The sequence below is a fragment of the Ranitomeya imitator genome, chromosome 2 (genome assembly GCF_032444005.1).
Source record: "Ranitomeya imitator isolate aRanImi1 chromosome 2, aRanImi1.pri, whole genome shotgun sequence".
NCBI lineage: Eukaryota > Metazoa > Chordata > Amphibia > Anura > Dendrobatidae > Ranitomeya > Ranitomeya imitator.
The window spans coordinates 851,841,588-851,861,392 of record NC_091283.1 but is presented as its reverse complement, the minus strand read 5'-3'; positions in this window follow the sequence as shown (position 1 = coordinate 851,861,392).

Here is a 19,805-nt window from a genome sequence, read left to right as displayed (position 1 = left end):
TAGCAGATAAAGTTAAAAATTTGAATCCAGATAGAATGATGATTTCATAGTTGATAGTATGTAGCCAGAAACCTAGAGAATGCTAATAAAATTGAGATTGAGATGGATGATAGGAAATGTTTAATGATGCACTTTTGAATAAATTGAAGAAAACGCAGTGAGCCCGTGTGGGTAGATAGACAGTCCTGCATGTGAAGAAAAGTCAAAGTCTACTTGAATAAAGACAAACGATGATTTGCACGTAATAGATAGTATACCTGTAAAGGTAATTGTATTTCATAGTTAGTTCAAGTTATGCTGTTGTCTTAATGATACCGTATTGCCTAGAAGTGGATCCACAATGCATATATGTTAATGTTATGCAACGTTCAAGTGTTCTCACCTCCCATAAAGGGAAGCTTAGTATATATTAATTTGTTTTACAGCATTTCAAAAATTTGTTTGTCTTTTGCTAATCTATTGTTGTTTTCTTCTTCCAGTCCAGGAGTACTGGATTTAACGGGGGGGGGGGGTCTGTGCTCTGGACTGTGGATGCTGAAGTCTACAGTAAAAAGGTAAAGAGACTGCAACCTTGTGTCCTCATTCTTCACTGCGCCTCACACCATTCACCATCTACACTCTGGGAAGCCCTGGGAACATACTTCACCTGTGGGAAGGTATACCATCTAGCTGCCATAACATCACCCCAGCGGACCCCTTAAAGCAGCGTCGGTCCCCCTGACCAAATACCACAGGTGGCGTCCCGAACATTTCCCTTTTACATGGACGTCCTGAGGGCCACGGACCGGGTCAGCCACCGTGACATCCCCCTGAGAACCGAAGGACCCGGTACTGAGTACCCCACTGCCCTTGGGGGCACTCCACATACATTACTCTCCTCCAGCTGCATATAGAAACCCTGCTAATCTTATTAACATTCAGTACATGCCTTCTCCTATCGCTTTCCACTGTGCTCTCTGGAATGCACGGTCTGTGTGTAACAAACTAACTTACATTCACAATCTTTTCCTAATTCCCTTAACCTTCTGGCTATCACAGAAACCTGGATCTAGCACTCAGACACAACCGTCGCTGCAGCTCTCTCATTTGGTGGGCTGAACTTTTCACATACCACCAAACCTGAGAACAGACATGGTGGAGGTGTTTGCTCCTTTCATCACAATGTGCTTTCCAGGTCATCCCCCCGGTTACCTCACTTACATTTCCTTCCTTCGAAGTCCATGCCATCAGACTCTTTAAGCTCTTCTCCTTGCGAGTGGCTGTTGTTTATCGCCCTCCAGGCTCCTCCCGCCTGTTTCTAGACCACTTTACCACCTGACTTTCTATCCTGTGACATCCCCGCCCTCATCATGGGAGACTTTAACATCCCCATCACTGATCCCCTCTCCCAATCTGCCTCTCATCTTCTTTCTCTAACTTCTTCATTTGGCCTCTCACAGTTTACTAATTCTCCTTCGCATGAGGACGGGAATACTCTGGATCTGGTTTTCTCCCGTCCCTGATGGCTGCACGACTTTACTAACTCCATTCTCCCGCTCTTGGACCACAACCTTCTCTCCTCTGTAAAGAATTGTCTCCTCACCCAGGACACCCCCACTTACCACACTTATCGAAATACACGTACCATTAATATCCTGCAGCTTATGGACAATCTCCACACATCATTAGCCCCCATCTCCTCCCTCTCCTGTCCAGACTTAGCATTGTCAAACTTTAATAATACACTGAAGAATGCCCTGGATGAAGCAGCACCTTCTACACGCAGAAAGACCCGACACAGACAACGGCAGCCCTGGCACACTTTGCAAACACGCTTTCTTCAGCGTTGCTCAAAGTGTGCAGAGCAGCTGTAACGCTCGCGCCCAGACTGGTTGGCGCGGGCACCCGGGGGTGTGGCCCCACTGGACCACAGTCCAAACTTCCCTGGAAGGGGCGTAACTAAGTAGCTTCCTAGGTGTTCGCTGGAGCCTCTGATGGTGAGGTCAGACTTGTGCAATAGGAAGCTACCAGGTGCCACTCCAGGGTGGAGTCTGACTGTGGATGCTGATCCCACCGGGGACAAGACACGGGCAGGCACGGCTGTGACACTGGCTGATGGATGGGTACGGCAGAAGCCCTGACGGGCGGACTGGCTTGACGGAGATACAGACAGACAGGCACGGCTGGCACTCAGGCAGACAGGGTTGAAACTCTGGTAGGAACTGGTATACAGGTGGGTGAATGAAAACAGGTAAGAACCTGTTCAGACTGGAGAGTATATGGAAACAGGTAGAGACCTGTACGGCAAGTTGCTGAACAGAGATAGAGCAAGAGCGGATGCAAAGCAGAACCACAGGAGGTGGAGCAAGAGCAGGAAGGAGAAGGCAGAGCTAAGAGCAGAGAAGGAGAAGGCAGAGCTAAGAGCTGGAGGCGGAGCCACGTGCAGAAACACAGGAGGCGGAGCAAAGAGCAAGAGATGTAGAACCGCAAGGAGCGGAGCCGCAGAGCGAGAGCTGAGCAGAGCCGCAGAGCAAAGCCGCAGAGTGCAGAGCAAGGCTACAGAGAGAAAAGCCAAGGGACACAGAACCACAGGTTGTGGTAGAACTGAGCAGAGAGAAGCAGAGCCACAGACAGTGGCGAACAGAGCAGAAAGATAAGGCGGAGGTCCACACAGCAGAGTGGGAAATGACTAATGACAAAGGAGGAGCAGGGATGGACCAGAGTACAGACAGGAACGGACACGGATACACAAACAGAACACAGATGAAGGCCTGCAGTAGTGCAGCCCTCAGAGACAGGAAACACACGACCTGGCAGCTCAGTAGCAAGTGCTAACTGAGGGAAATAGTTTGCTCAGGCATCCTCCAATGGGCCAGGATGCCTTAAAGGGGTTGTCCACTACTTTCAGTTAACCCCCGTATGTATCCCCCCTGGGCCCCTGATGAATTTTCTAAATACCTTCTGTTGCTGTTTTCACCTGTGAGCGGCGCTACGGCGGTGGCTGAGTCCGGGTCACGTGATCCCCAGGCTGCAGCCGCCGCTAATTTCCGCCGACGTCATGTCAATTTCTAGACTCTGGAAATTGACATGACGTCAGCAGCAAGCGTGACTCTGCCTCCACAGACAGCAGTCACTCAAGAGTGACTGGGCTGTGAGCGGCGCTGGGGGCTGCCTGTGAAGCTGTGCTGGGGGTGGGCGGGGCTGTGCTGGAGGCGGATCTGTGCTGGCGGGCGGGGCTGTGCTGGGATCTGTTGTCGGGCGGGGCTGGGGTCTGCTGGCCGGCCGCGCTCGTCATGTGCTGACTTACATCTGGCGGTGGCCGGTGCGGTGGTGGCAGCCGGTGCGGTGGTGATGGCTGATGCGGCGGTGGGTGCGGTGGCGGCGGTCGGTGTGGTGGTTGCGGCCGTGGTGTCGGCCGATGCGGCGGCTGGTGTGGTGGGCGGTGCGGTGGTGGCAGCAGGGGAGGCGGTGGTGGCGGCTGGTGTGGCGGTCGGTGCGACGGCCGGTGAGGCGGTGGTGGCGGCGGTCGGTGCGGTGATGGTGGGTGGTGGTGGGTGGTGGCGGTCGGTGAGGCGTTCAGTGAGGTGGCGGCGGCCAGTGCGGCGGTGGTGGCGGCGGTTGGGGCGGTGGCGGTGGCCAGTGCGGTGGTGACGGGGGGTGGGGGTCTGCGCGGTGAATCTGCCGAAGGTGCTGGAGTGTGCGGGCAGGGGGGTCTGCGAGGCTGTGCGGTGGCGTCATTGGTGTGTGTGTCTCTGTGTGCAGGCATGGTCCGATGAGACTACAGGTCCCATCGGGCTCTGCCTGCTACACTGACAGTCAGTGACACATTAGCCAATGATGGGACAGTAGTAGTCCCATCATCCGGCTAATGTGTTGAATGTAAAAAAAAAACATACAGTACATACATAAATTACACATACAGAACATGCAGCATGTGACAACGTGCAACATGAACCATGCGACATGCACAATGCACCATGAACCATGCGACATGCAACATGTGACAACATGCGACATGCACCATGTGACATGCACCATGCGACAACATGCGACATGCACAATGCACCATGCGACATGCACCATGTGACATGCGACACCATGTGACATGCACCATGCGACAACATGTAACATGAACCATGCGACATGCACAAGGCACCATGCACCATGTGACATGCACCATGCGACACGCACCGTGCGACAACATGCAACATGCACCATGCGACAACATGCACCATGCGACATGCGATAACATGCGACATGCGACGACATGCACCATGCGACACGCACCATGCAACAACATGCGACATGCACCATGCGACGACATGCACCATGCGACACCATGCACCATGCGACAACATCCGACATGCACCATGCGACATGAACCATGCAACGTGCCACATACAGTACATACATACAGTACATATAGACATACAGTACATTAAACATAGAGTACATACTCACCACCACTTGTCACTTTGATCCCCGAAGCCAGTGTCACCTGTAAAAAATATTAAAATAATAAACAACCAATATACTCCCTGATCCGCAGAAATCCAATAAAAACGAGTGTCCCACGACGATCTCCCGTGGAGAGCAGGAGCATCAGCTGATGTAACTGCTCTCCAGGGGCTCCAGGAATACAATGATGGAAGGTATCCTTCCACAATGTATTCCCCACAATGTATTCCTACACCCGTGAGAAAATAGTCCCTAGTCTCACTTTTGTCATTCCTGTATGAGAAATTTTCCCACGCAGCAATTGCCATAAAGTGAGACTGTGTCCTAAGGTAACCTCTCAGTGGTGCACTGCAGGAGCCATTGTCTCCTGTCAGTGTGTCACTGAGGGTCCTATAGAGCAGTGACATCACCCGATGTCACTGTTTTATAGGGGAGATCGTCGTGGGACACTCGTTATTAATTGGACTACGGCGGACAGGTAGTATACGGTTCATTATTTTACGTTTTTTGTAGGCGCTGAAGTATGGTATGTATGGTTAAATGAAGAATATTAAAATACTTTTTTCCTAATGTGTGTTTTATTAACCCTTTATTACTATTGGATAAATAATGGATAGGCATCTTATTGAACCATGGGGGGTGGGGCAAGCAGCGTTCGAGGTCCGTCAGAAAATAATGGGACATCGCTGACACATGCCAAAAATGGCATACGTTAGCGATGCGTTAGTTGCATTGCGGTCAATGGGTGCGCTAACGGATCCGTTACATAGCGTTAATTGCGCCAATTGCGCCATGTAACGGAATCCGTTAGCGGACACCCACTAACGCAATGTGAACCTAGCCATAGCATTTAGTGAACCTAGCAAAAAAGCCAAGCAAAAAAACAAGTGTGGGATTGCACTTTTTTTTGCAATTTCATCGCACTTTGAATTTTTTTCACATTTTCTGGTACATGACATGGTAAAACCAATGGTGTCGTTCAAAAGTAGAACTTGTCCCGCAAAAGATAAGCCCTCACATGGCCATATTGACGGAAAAATTATGGCTCTGGAAAGAAGGGGAATTTATCTGGATATTTGTTTATATATATTACTTGGCGCCGGGCGGCGACTGGTGCATGGTTGGAGCATATTGTGTGCTGTATTTTCAGACGGAGTCATTTTTTCACAGCTCTTTTTTAGTTTTGGGCACACGTATTTTGTGTATTTTTTGCACTGAGACACTTTTTTAGTGTCCTTTCATATATATTTTCGTGTCTATATTTATTTTTATCACATATTTGGTTACAATATATTTATATATATATTTTTTTTATATAATTGTCAGCACTCTTCACTTTTTGCGATTGCCCTGTAGTATATGTATGTATATTTTTATATATCACTTATATTTTGGCTCCCTCTGCATCTATATGCATACATGTGCCTTTGCATGCATCCTTGCACGCCTTAGGTGCAAGTAATACAGCATTATTACTCTACCTTCTGGTGTGTCCGTTCACTTGTTTGTGCTATGGGTATTGGAATAGTTTCCTTCTTATAGGCCATTTTTGTGATAGCACACATTGATTTATTGTGTTTTTATATATCTCCAAGCACAGGCACATTTTTGTAGTGCCACGTTTTTACGATCTAATAAAGATACTATTTTGTCACATTATATTTGCCTTTCCTTTATTCTTTCTGGTATATATTATGATATAATATAAGTTTGATTTCCAGTCTGGGGTCTTGTTCTTTGTCCATTAATCCGAATGGTCTGCCATTCACAGGTTCTAGCGGCCATCTATTACGTATAGATTGATTATTATTTATTATTTTTTATTATTATTTTTTATATATATATTTTCCATTATCTTTGTAATTTGTGGTCTGCTATTTTGTTCATGGGCCTTTGATTGTAGGCTCCCCAAAGTCCAGTTCTTGTACTCTGCGGTGCTGGTTCCCGATGTTGGACCATTGTCCTCCATTCCTTCTGCTCTGACAACCAGTTTGTGACGGGGTGTACGGCAGAGCAGGAAGGGACAACAGGCCGAGGGACGATCCAACGAGATTTATTAAAGCAGGGAGCATACAACATCAAATATCCATAATGTCCTTCAAGTCCACGAGAAGTCCACAATAAGTCCAAGTAAAGAAACAGATCTGGAGGTGCTTTCCAGTAATCCCGCACCCGATAAACGAAACAATAGTCCTTCCACAAGTCCAATAGAACAGATTCGGGGGCACCTCCCGATAATCCTTGTGTCAGCTAACAAAGCAATAGTCCACACGAGTCCAAGGGATCCCAAAACAATCTCACGAACGACGAGATATGTCCTCATCTCAAGTCTCACCCAGTTCACTTCCGCAGTCACAGATGGATGAGGGGTCATACCTCAGCTAAGAATCCCCACTCCTCCTTTAAGGATCAACTCACATCTGATCTAAAAAATAAGAATGGATTGTCTGAGTTCCTGGGATCCACCCATGAAGGGGGGTAGGGGTCACACCTTCTATTCAATGGTTGGGTCCACCAGAAGATTCTAGACTGGTCGGCTCCGCTTAGTCTATCTAGTATGTACATTTGACTAGCCACCTGCTGTCAGGAAGAATGGCTATTCTTCACTAGTGGTGTTGACAAAGCTTAATTACATTATAGCTTAGGGCTGCAAGTATTGGGGGAAGGAGACATATTGTTACAGGTGAACTCCCAGCACAAGAAAATACATAAATTACAGCTAATAGAAACCAGAGAACAGTTACAGACATCAAATGGCATATTATTCAAATACAGGACAGGGCAAAAGTACAAATCATGACACCACCACAGCTGGAGGAATATATGGCGGTAGGCTCCCCGCCATCAGCTGTGTCCATAAACAATGACTTTCATGTGAGTTTCTCCTTTGGTAAAAGTAACACAAGCTCAGTGACTGGACGGAAGAAAATACAAGTTGAACCGCCTTTCGTAACCTTGACGTCTACCTTACAGATCTTCCCGTCATTGCTTAGTGCAACCTTGGTGATAAGACCCATTGACCAGTCATTGCGATGAGCTTCTTTATCTTTAAGGACGAGGTCTCCCTCTTGGAGATTAGGTTTTCCAGACTGCCATTTGTGACATTGTATTCAATTTTCCAGTGGTGCCAAAAGACATTGGACAAGTGTTGTACCTGTTTCCACTCACGTCTGTAAATGTCCCCGTCCACAAACTTCCCTGGAGGGATTGCGGCAGCTCCAACCTTCTATAGTAACATAGTTAGTAAGGCCGAAAAAAGACATTTGTCCATCCAGTTCAGCCTATATTCCATCATAATAAATCCCCAGATCTACGTCCTTCTACAGAACCTAATAATTGTATGTTACAATACTGTTATACTCCAGGAAGACATCCAGGCCTCTCTTAAACCCCTCGACTGAGTTCGCCATCACCACCTCCTCAGGCAAGCAATTCCAGATTCTCACTGCCCTAACAGTAAAGAATCTTCTTCTATGTTGGTGGAAAAACCTTCTCTCCTCCAGACGCAAACAATGCCCCCTTGTGCCCGTCACCTTCCTTGGTATAAACAGATCCTCAGCGAGATATTTGTATTGTCCCCTTATATACTTATACATGGTTATTAGATCGCCCCTCAGTCGTCTTTTTTCTAGACTAAATAATCCTAATTTCGCTAATCTATCTGGGTATTGTAGTTCTCCCATCCCCTTTATTAATTTTGTTGCCCTCCTTTGTACTCTCTCTAGTTCTATTATATCCTTCCTGAGCACCGGTGCCCAAAACTGGACACAGTACTCCATGTGCGGTCTAACTAGGGATTTGTACAGAGGCAGTATAATTCTCTCATCATGTGTATCCAGACCTTTTAATGCACCCCATGATCCTGTTTGCCTTGGCAGCTGCTGCCTGGCACTGACTGCTCCAGGTAAGTTTATCATTAACTAGGATTCCCAAGTCCTTCTCCCTGTCAGATTTACCCAGTGGTTTCCCGTTCAGTCTGTAATGGTGATATTGATTCCTTCTTCCCATGTGTATAACCTTACATGTATCATTGTTAAACCTCATCTGCCACCTTTCAGCCCAAGTTTCCAACTTATCCAGATCCATCTGTAGCAGAATACCATCTTCTCTTGTATTAACTGCTTTACATAGTTTTGTATCGATATTTTACTGTGTAAACTGTTGTGAATTCCGCTCTTGGGCTCCCTCCGGTGGTTGTAAGTGGCACTTTCGTGAGTTCTGCTCTTGGGCTCCCTCTTGTGGCTTCAAGTGGTATGGCTGCTCCTTGGATTTAGCTGTCAGCAGCTGCTTCCACTGATCGTCTTTTCTGCTCGGCTATTTATGCCTGGCTCTATCCTTCAGCCAGTGCCACTTGTAAATGGTTCCTGGTTGGATTCACTTCTCTTTGGATTTCCCTGTTATCCTGACCAGTTCAGCAAAGCTAAGTTCTTGCTAGCTCTTTTCTGTCCACAGATTGTGGACTTATCCGATCTGTGCTTTCTATGTTTGTTCAGCTTATCAGTATTAATTAATTCTGTCTTGCTGGAAGCTCTGGGAAGCAGATTTACCCTCCACACCTTTAGTCAGGTGTGGAGATTTTTTGTTAACTCTGCGTGGATTTTTGTAGTGTTTTATACTTACCGCACAGTATTCCATCCTGTCCTATCTATTTAGCTAGACTGGCCTCCTGTGCTCATCCTGGTTTCATTCTGTGTATGTCTTTTCCCTCTCCACTCACAGTCATTATTTGTGGGGGGCTAATCTATCCTTTGGGGATTTTCTCTGAGGCAAGCTAGTTTTCCTGCATCTCTCTTTAGGGGTAGTTAGCTCTTAGGCTGTGTCGAGGTGCCTAGGGAGAGTTAGGAGCATCCCACGGCTACTTCTAGTGTTGTGTCGAGCTTAGGGACTGCGGTCAGTACAGATACCACTTCCTTCAGAGCTTGTTCCATGTTGCTCCTAAACCACCGCATCATAACAGTAAACCTTCTACCAGATCATTAATGAATATGTTGAAGAGAACAGGTCCCAATACTGACCCCTGCGGTACCCCACTGGTCACAGCGACCCAGTTAGAGACTATACCATTTATAACCACCCTCTGCTTTCTATCACTAAGCCAGTTACTAACCCATTTACACACATTTTCCCCCAGACCAAGCATTCTCATTTTGTGTACCAACCTCTTGTGCAGCACGGTATCAAACGCTTTGGAAAAATCGAGATATACCACGTCCAATGACTCACCGTGGTCCAGCCTATAGCTTACCTCTTCATAAAAACTGATTAGATTGGTTTGACAGGAGCGATTTCTCATAAACCCATGCTGATATGGAGTTAAACAGTTATTCTCATTGAGATAATCCAGAATAACATCCCTCAGAAACCCTTCAAATATTTTACCAACAATAGAGGTTAGACTTACTGGCCTATAATTTCCAGGTTCACTTTTAGAGCCCTTTTTGAATATTGGCACCACATTTGCTATGCGCCAGTCCTGCGGAACAGACCCCGTCGCTATAGAGTCACTAAAAATAAGAAATAATGGTTTATCTATTACATTACTTAGTTCCCTTAGTACTCGTGGGTGTATGCCATCCGGACCCGGAGATTTATCTATTTTAATCTTATTTAGCCGGTTTCGCACCTCTTCTTGGGTTAGATTGGTGACCCTTAATATAGGGTTTTCATTGTTTCTTGGGATTTCACCTAGCATTTCATTTTCCACCGTGAATACCGTGGAGAAGAAGGGGTTAATATGTTAGCTTTTTCCTCGTCATCTACAACCATTCTTTCCTCACTATTTTTTAAGGGGCCTACATTTTCAGTTTTTATTCTTTTACTATTGATATAGTTGAAGAACAGTTTGGGATTAGTTTTACTCTCCTTAGCAATGTGCTTCTCTGTTTCCTTTTTGGCAGCTTTAATTAGTTTTTTAGATAAAGTATTTTTCTCCCTATAGTTTTTTAGAGCTTCAATGGTGCCATCCTGCTTTAGTAGTGCAAATGCTTTCTTTTTACTGTTAATTGCCTGTCTTACTTCTTTGTTTAGCCACATTGGGGTTTTCCTATTTCTAGTCCTTTAATTTCCACAAGGTATAAACCGCTTACACTGCCTATTTAGGATGTTCTTAAACATTTCCCATTTATTATCTGTATTCTTATTTCTGAGGATATTGTCCCAGTCTACCAGATTAAGGGCATCTCTAAGCTGTTCAAACTTTGCCTTCCTAAAGTTCAATGTTTTTGTGACTCCCTGACAAGTCCCCCTAGTGAAAGACAGGTGAAACTGTACAATATTGTGGTCGGTATTTCCTAGATGCCCGACCACCTGCAGATTTGTTATTCTGTCAGGTCTATTAGATAGTATTAGGTCTAAAAGTACTGCTCCTCTGGTTGGATTCTGCACCAATTGTGAAAGATAATTTTTCTTGGTTATTAGCAGAAACCTGTTGCCTTTATGGGTTTCACAGGTTTCTGTTTCCCAGTTAATATCCGGGTAGTTAAAGTCCCCCATAACCAGGACCTCATTATGGGTTGCAGCTTCATCTATCTGCTTTAGAAGTAGACTTTCCATGATTTCTGTTATATTTGGGGGTTTGTAACAGACTCCAATGAGAATTTTGTTACCATTTTTCCCTCCATGAATTTCGACCCATATGGACTCGACATCCTCATTTCCTTCGCTAATATCCTCCCTTAAAGTGGACTTTAGACAAGACTTTACATAGAGACAAACCCCTCCTCCTCTCTGATTTTTACGATCCTTTCTAAACAGACTGTAACCCTGTAAGTTAACTGCCCAGTCATAGCTTTCATCTAACCATGTCTCGGTTATTCCCACTATGTCAAAGTTACCTGTAGATATTTCTGCTTCTAGTTCTTCCATCTTGTTTGTCAGGCTTCTGGCGTTTGCGAGCATGCAGTTTAGAGGATTTTGTTTTGTTCCAATCTCCTCGCTGTGGATTGTTTTAGAAATGTTCTTACCTCCCTTCTGAGTATGTTTTCCTGGATCTTCTTTGTTCAAGTCTAATGTTTTTCTTCCCGTCCCCTCTTCTTCTAGTTTAACGCCCTCCTGATGAGTGTAGCGAGTCTTGTGGCGAATGTGTGTTTCCCAGGTTTGTTGAGGTGTAGTCCGTCTCTGGTGAGGAGTCAATTCACACCGTGGTCCAGGAATCCGAATCCTTGTTGTCTGCACCATCGTCTTAGCCAGTTGTTCGCATCAAGGATCCTGTTCCATCTCCTGGTTCCATGCCCGTCTACTGGAAGGATAGAAGAAAAAACTACCTGTGCATCCAGTTCCTTTACTTTCTTCCCCAACTCTTCAAAGTCCTTGCAGATTGTCGGTAGGTCCTTCCTTGCCGTGTCATTGGTGCCAACATGTATCAGAAGAAATGGGTGGACGTCCTTGGAGCTGAAGAGCTTTGGTATCCTATCGGTCACATCCTTGATCATCGCACCTGGAAGGCAGCATACTTCTCTTGCAGTTATGTCCGGTCTGCAGATGGCTGCTTCGGTGCCTCTCAGTAGTGAGTCTCCCACCACCACCACTCTTCGTTGCTTCTTGGCTGTACTTTTTGCTGTCACTTGTTGCTGTGTGCCCTTTTCTTTTTTGCTTGCTGGTATTGCTTCATCCTTAGGTGTGCCATCTTCATCCTCTACAAAGATTTGATATCGGTTCTTCAGTTGTGTGGTTGGTGATTTCCCAATGGTCTTCTTGCTTCTTTTGGTCACATGCTTCCACTCATCTGCTTTTGGAGGATGAGTGGAAGCATGTGACTGAGTAAGCATGTGACTGAGTAAGAAGTGTAGCAGGAGTAAGGATCATTGGTGCATCAGGGTCCGATGTTGCTGTTACTACTTTACTGCCTGTGTAGAAGGTAAATGAATCAATAGCAATGTCCATTTCATCCTTTAAAGCTTCAGCTAACTCCACTGCCAGAACGGCGGCACAAAGTTCGAGTCTTGGAATAGAGTGAGCAGGTTTCGGGGTTAGTTTTGCCTTACTGAGGATGAATCCACAATGCACCTTGTTATCATCTTCCAAGGTTTTCAGGTAGGCTACCGCAGCTGTGTGTCGGAGAAAATGTGGACTTCTCTACTGATGGTGGCTGAAAGGGTGCCTGGGGAATAACATCATGGGACTTGGAAATGCTCTAAGACCTTCAGAGACTTCTTCCACGTCTCCCACCTTTGTTGTTGTGTCTGGGATGTTAGCGGAGTGTCCCAGTCCGTACTTTCAGCGGTCAACTGTCTCAACAGTATCTTGCCTTGAATTCTTGCTTTGAATTGTGATGAGTGCGATAAACCTGAGAGGATCATATATGCTGTTCACACAACTGATAGGACTCCTCGTTTAGTGAAAGGTCTATCACAAGCTGACACCTGGAAAGTGAACGTGTCCTGCTTAATATCCCAAAGCAGACCGAGGCTGCGTTGCATGGGCGGAACGTCAGAACCCAGAACAAGATCCCTTACACCAGCAGCGTGATCCTCAAGATGGAAATGCTTCCATTACCTTTTTACTGTAGGAGATGATCTTGTGGAGTCTAAGGTTTACTGTTGACAGCATTTCCTGAGTCCTAGAGAGGAGATCGATTGTCTCTTCACTTGTGGGAAGAGACTTAAGCCCATCATCTACGTAGAAGTTTCTTTCCACAAATAGATGAGCATCAGACCCATACTCTCTCTTACCTTCCTGTGCTGTCCGTCTTAATCCATAGATGGCCAAAGCAGGCGAGGGGCTGTTCCCGAAGATGTGCACCTTCATCCTGTAGTCTATGACCTTGTTATGGACATCGTTGTCTTTGTGCCATAGGAATCTGAGGTAGTTTCTGCTGTCTTCTCTCACGATAAAACAATGAAACATTTGTTGAATGTCAGCCAATACTGCGACAGGTTCTTGCCTGAAGCGAATCAGTACTCCTATAAGGCTGTTGTTTAGATTAGGTCCAGTGAGCAGCAGGCTATTTAGGGAGATGCCTTCATACTGACCACTGGAGTCAAACACCACTCTAATTTGGTCGGGTTTGCGAGGATGGTAGACACCAAAGGATGGGAGATACCAGCATTCTTCACCTTCTTTTAGTGGGGGTGCGGGTTCTGCATGACCTCTGTTGAAGATATTCTGCATGAATTCGATAAAATGTTTCTCCACCTCTGGCCTTCTCTTTAAGGTGCATTTTAGGGATGAAAACCTTGCCGTTGCTTGTTGCAGATTATCAGGTAGCCTTGCTCTTGGAGAACGAAAAGGTAAAGGTGCTACCCAGCTATTTGAATTGGCTTGGGCAAATTCCTTTTCCGTAATCTTTATTAACTCTTTGTCCTCACTTGCAGGTGCTAGATGGTTGTCTCCTCTAATAGAGTTGAACACTGTTGACCCGAGGTCATTATTGTGGGACAGGAATATGTTGGTGTCGTCAGAGGTTTCTTTCTTCCACTTGTTATCGCTTATCTTCTCTTTCACCCAGTAATGATGTGGGCATGGTTGAAAGTAAGTGCTGTGACCATTTGGTAGGACATGAGTCTAAAATGAGGAAATCTTCATGGGTCTCTTCATCTTTCCTATACAGGCATCACCTATGATAAATCAGTCTAGGTCAAAGCGATGAGCAAATGGAGCGTTGTGTGGCCCGTTGATTTGCTGACGTACCTTGTGTAGTTGAAGAATGTCTCTGCCAAGCAAAATCAGAGTGTTTGCGCTGTTGTCCAGAGCTGGTATCTTGCTTGCCAAAGTCCTTAGATGAGGGTGATGGAGTGCAGCCTCTGGAGTTGGGATTTCCTCTATGTTGGACGGTATCTGGTTGCATTCGACCAGAGTGGGTAAGGGTATCTTCACATTGTTCTCAAGAGAAGACACCATGAGTCCATTTGCTCTTCTCCCAGAGACCTCGGTAACACCGCTGCAGGTGCCCAGGGTGTGGGGGTGAGAGTTTCCCTTTAAGTCAAACATATCAAAGAGTTCTGAACTTGCAAGTGATCGGTTGCTCTGATCGTCCAGGATAACATACACCCTTGTGGTTTTCTCTGGTCGACCCTTGGGATACACATTCACCAGGCATATCTTCGCACACGACTTGTCCCAGAGGCCTTCTCCGCAGACTTCTGTGCATGAAGAAGATATTGTGATAGCACTCGCTGTGTGATCAGCATCCTCCCCGCCTTGCCTTGTGGTGGGGGAAGGCGTAGGCTGTGCAGTGTTAGACTGGGATGGATGGAGCGCTTGCACATGCTCCTCACTGTCGCACTCCAAACACTTAATAGATATTTTACAATCCTTAGCAAAGTGTTCAGTAGAAGCGCAGCACCTGTAACATATCCCAAAGTTCTTCAGAAGCTCTTTGCGTTCCTGGAGTGGTTTCTTTCTGAAGCCGATGCACTTCTTTAAGGGGTGAGGTTTCTTGTGAATGGGACACATACGATTAGGATTCTCAACCTTCTCACCTTTGTTGCTCTTATCTTGTGATACTGTAGGTGTGGGAAGAACATCAGTCTTCTTGACGGACATTGGAGCTCGGCGGTTCCTGTAGTTAAGACGTGGACTCTCGTGTTTAGGAGATGAAACAGGATCGCTGTGTTCTTCATAGGAAAAACTTGGATCAGTCTTACACTCTGCAATATTTTCGATGAACTCGCAGCAGTAGGAAAATGGAGGGAAGGAGACTTGGTTTTCCCTTTTGTATTTTCATCCAAGCATGGCCCACTTATTTTGGATATTGGACGGCAGCTTGGAAACTATTGGGGTTACCCCATGAGTAGTGTCCAGGAAGCTGAGGCCAGGCAGGTACGGGTCTGCTTTGGCCAGCTGAAGCTCTAACAGAAGGTTGCTGAGCTCTTGGAACCTTGTACTGTCCTTACTAGATACCTTTGAAAAATCCTCTAGTCACTTGAACAGGGCCTTTTCTATGGCCTCAGGACTGCCATAGCTTCTTTCTAGCCTTTTCCATGCAGCGGTGAGACCCGCGATAGGATTACTGATGTGGACGTATTTAAGTCTCTTGACCAGATCCGTAGATTGTAGCCCAGGCCACCTGACTAGCAGGTCTAGCTCTTCAACGGCGGTGATGCCGAGGTCACTGATTGTGGTTTTAAAGGTGCACTTCCAACCCCTGTAGTTCTCAGGTTTATCGTCAAACTTTGTAAAACCGTTCTTAGTTATATGACTCCAAATCATATGCCTTGTAAAGCCAGTCATATTGGCATTCTCCGATTTTGAAAGGACCGTTGTTGGCTGGGCAGCATTGTTCATACAGTCTGTGCTTGGACCTGGGAATGCAGGAACATATGGGGCAGCGTAGGTGTTCAGTCCATTAACTGGCTTAATGAGCTTAGTTTCTGCCACACATGGAACTGGAATTGTGTGACTGACCGGAGTGTGGTGACTTGCCTGCATATTGGCCTGTACGTATGTTTCTGTGTATAGGGTTTGGTGAGGTGCAGATTTCCGGTACGTTCCGGTGCACAGAGGAGGATCAGGATGCAGGGTTGGCAGCGTACTGTACTGACCTTGGGTGCAGGATGCGGGTAAACACTCTGTGTCCTGTTGTCTCAGGGGAGCATCTGTGCGGTCAGGAAGGACTGCAGGAGCAGGGGAGCACTATATTGGCTTTGTACATAGTCTCTAGTATGCTTAAGAGGGTCTTCAGTATCAAAATCACTTAAACTGACACTGTCTCTTTGGCTCCCACTGATGGCTTGTTCCAGGACCTTTAACCTTGCCATTGCTCTGGCATCTTCGCATTCCTTCTCTAGGGCCTCTATTTCTGCCTTTTCTTTCTTCTCTAGGGTCTCTATTTCTGCCTTTTCTTTCTTCTCTAGGGCCTCTATTTCTGCCTTTTTTTCCTTCTCTAGGGCCTCTATTTCTGCCTTTTCTTTCTTCTCTAGGGCCTCTATTTCTGCCTTTTCTTTCTTCTCTAGGGCCTCTATTTCTGCCTTTTTTTCCTTCTCTAGGGCCTCTATTTCTGCCTTTTCTTTCTTCTCTAGGGCCTCTATTTCTGCCTTTTTTTCCTTCTCTAGGGCCTCTATTTCTGCCTTTTCTTTCTTCTCTATGGCCTCTATTTCTGCCTTCTTTTTCTTCTCTAGGGCTTCTATTTCTGCATTTCTTTTCAACTCTAGGGCCTCTATTTCTGCATTTCTGTGCACTGCTTCAGCTGCCTCTTTTTCCATCTCAGTTTTCTTTTGAGCGAGGGCAGTTTGTATTTTAGTGGCCTCAGCTTCTGCACGTGCTCTTACGAGCTGTTCGCTAAGGTTTGAGGATTTTGAAGAGCGGGACTTAGATGATCGCTTTGACTGTCTGGCTGAGCCGGAAATGCAAGATGACATCTGTTATGATGCGGTGGTCTAGGAGCAACATGGAACGAGCTCTGAGGGAAGTGGTAACTGTACTGACCGCAGTCCCTAAGCTCAACACAACACTAGAAGTAGCCGTGGAATGCTCCTAACTCTCCCTAGGCATCTCGTCACAGCCTAAGAGCTAACTACCCCTGAAGACAGTAGCAGGAAAACTATCTTGCCTCAGAGAAAATCCCCAAAGGATAGATTAGCCCCCCACAAATAATGACTGTGAGTGGAGAGGAAAAAGACATACACAGAATGAAACCAGGATGTAGCACAGGAGGCCAGTCTAGCTTGATAGATAGGACAGGATGGAATACTGTGCGGTCAGAATAAAACACTACAAAAATCCACGCAGAGTTTACAAAAAATCTCCACACCTGACTAAAGGTGTGGAGGGTAACTCTGCTTCCCAGAGCTTCCAGCAAGACAGAAAATACTTCAAACTGATAATGCTGGACAAACAAAGAAAGCACAGAATGGATAAGACCACAAACTATGGACAGAAAAAGTAAGCAAAAACTTAGCTTTGCAGAACTGGTCAGGATAACAGGGAACTCCAAAGAGATGTGAATCCAACCAGGAACCATTTACAAGTGGCACTGGCTGAAGGAACAGCCAGGCTTAAATAGGCAAGAGAAGATGTAACAACCCTGCCGGCATCACTGCATGGCCTTCCATTCCCCACCTGCCTGTTACATCTACTCACTCACCCAGTGCCATGCTGTGAGATCTGTCTGCTGCTGGTTCCATGCCATGTGCTTCATGGCCGCCTGCTCTGTGTACACTTCCTGGCTGTGTGCATAGGGGGGCGGCGCCAGCCACTCCGGATTCTTATTGAGACTGTGTGCACCTTCCTAAGGTGCTTCTGGCCAATAGCCTTGAGGCCTCTGATACTTAAGGCATCCTCACCCATTGGAGGATGCCTGAGCAAACTATTCCCCTCAGTTTGCATTTGCTACTGAGCTGCCAGGTCGTCTCTGCTTCCTGTCTCAGAGGGCTGCACTACTGCAGGCCTTCATCTGTGTTCTGTTTGTGTATCCTTGTCCGTTCCTGTCTGTACTCTGGTCTATGTCCGTCCCTGCTCCTTCTTTGTCATTAGTCATTTCCCACTCTGCTGTGTGTACCTCCGCCTTATCTTTCTGCTGTGTTCGCCACTGTCTGTGGCTCTTCTTCTCTCTGCTCAGTTCTACCACAACCTGTGGTTCTGTGTCTCTCAGCTTTTCTCTCAGCTCTGCTCTCTGACCTTGCTCCGTACTCTGTGGCTCCTTGCGGTTCCACCTAGCACCGCTGCTTGTGGTTCTACGTCTTTAGCTCTTGGCTCCGCCTCCAGCATCTCCGCTCTTGGCTCCGCCTCCAGCGGTTCAGCTCTTGGCTCCGCCTCCAGCGTCTCCGCTCTTGGCTCCGCCACCAGCATCTCCGCTCTTGGCTCCGCCTCCAGCATCTCCGCTCTTGGCTCCGCCACCAGCATCTCCGCTCTTGGCTCCGCCTCCAGCGTCTCCGCTCTTGGCTCCGCCTCCAGCATCTCCGCTCTTGGCTCTGCCTCCAGCGTCTCTGCTCTTGGCTCCGCCTCCTGCGGCTCCGTCCTTGGCTCTGCCTTCTCCTTCTCTACTCTCTGCTCTGCCTTCTCCTTCTCTTCTCTTCTAGCTCCGCCTTCTACTCGTACTCAGCCTTCTGCGATTCAGCTTTGCTTCCACTCTTGCTCTATCTTTATTCTGCAACTTTCCATACAGGTCTCTACCTGTTCCTTTATATTCTCCAGTCTGAACAGGTTCTTACCTGTTTCCACACATCCATCTGAATCCCAGTTCCTACCAGAGTATCAGTCCTGTCTGCCAGTGCCAGCCGTGCCCGCCTGTCTGCCTGAGTGCCAGCCGTGCCCGTCTGCCTGCCTGTATCTCCGTCAAGCCAGTCCGCCCATCAGGGCCTCTGCCATACCCGTCCGTCAGCCAGTGTCACAGCCGTGCCTGCCTGCCCGTGTCTTGTCCCCGGTGGGATCAGCATCCACAGTCCGACTCCACCCTGGAGTGGCACCTGGTAGCTTCCTATTGCACAAGTCTGACCTCACCATCAGAGGCTCCAGCGAACACCTAGGAAGCTACTTAGTTACGCCCCTTCCAGGGAAGTTCGGTCTGTGGTCCAGTGGGGCCACACCCCCAGGCACCCGCGCCAACCAGTCTCGGTGCGAGCGTTACAGATTGCTCAAGCCATGGTCCCCGCTGAGTCCCATGAGCCGTTGCTCTCGGAGCAAAATGAACTCTCTTCTAGCCTTTATTGGCCCCCGGAAGGTTTTTATACTCAGTTGAAAGATCTGCCTACACCTACTCCTGGTGGTCCCCTCATAATCTCTAGAGAGTTGTATGATTAGATTGCCAGTAGAGAAAAACTCCTTCCGCCTAGATACTATGGGGATCCAGAGGAGTGCATGGAGTTCCTGGAGCATAGTCTGATCTATATCGAAGCTAATCCTTCCGAATTTTCTTCTGATGAGTTCAAGGTAGGATTTATCTTGTCCTACCTAGCAGGAGATGCATTGAATTGGATGAACCCTCTCTGGGAAGCAAGGGAGCCAATCCTCTCAGACCTTGGGGCTTTCCTGGAAGACTTTGATAAAGCCTTCAAAGCGCCTAAACCTGCTCCTCCTGCAAAGTCTTCCATCACCAGATCCCAGAGGCGGTCTAGACAAGCGAATCCCCCAAAGAAATTGTCACGTCAGACAAAGTCCGTCCAAGACCCACCTGTTCCTCTACCTGTCCCAGCAGCTACCCAAGCAAAACCCCAGAAGGCTGATAAAAGTGGGCTGGCAAAGCAGCAGCCCAAATCCAGCCGCAAGAAGGGAACGCGGTATCGCTGCGGTTGCAATGAACATCCAGACGGTCTCTGCCCTGTAGATCTAAAACTCCAAAACCCTGGGCCAGCAGGAGAGGCTGCCCTAGGTGAGAGTACCTCCTCTCCATTAAAATCAAAGACGGTGTCTCTGTTTTCCGGGACCTTTGGTGTGGTAAAGTCGCCAACCATTCGGAGTCGGTGTGTGGTCTCTGTCATACAGCTCCAGAACCC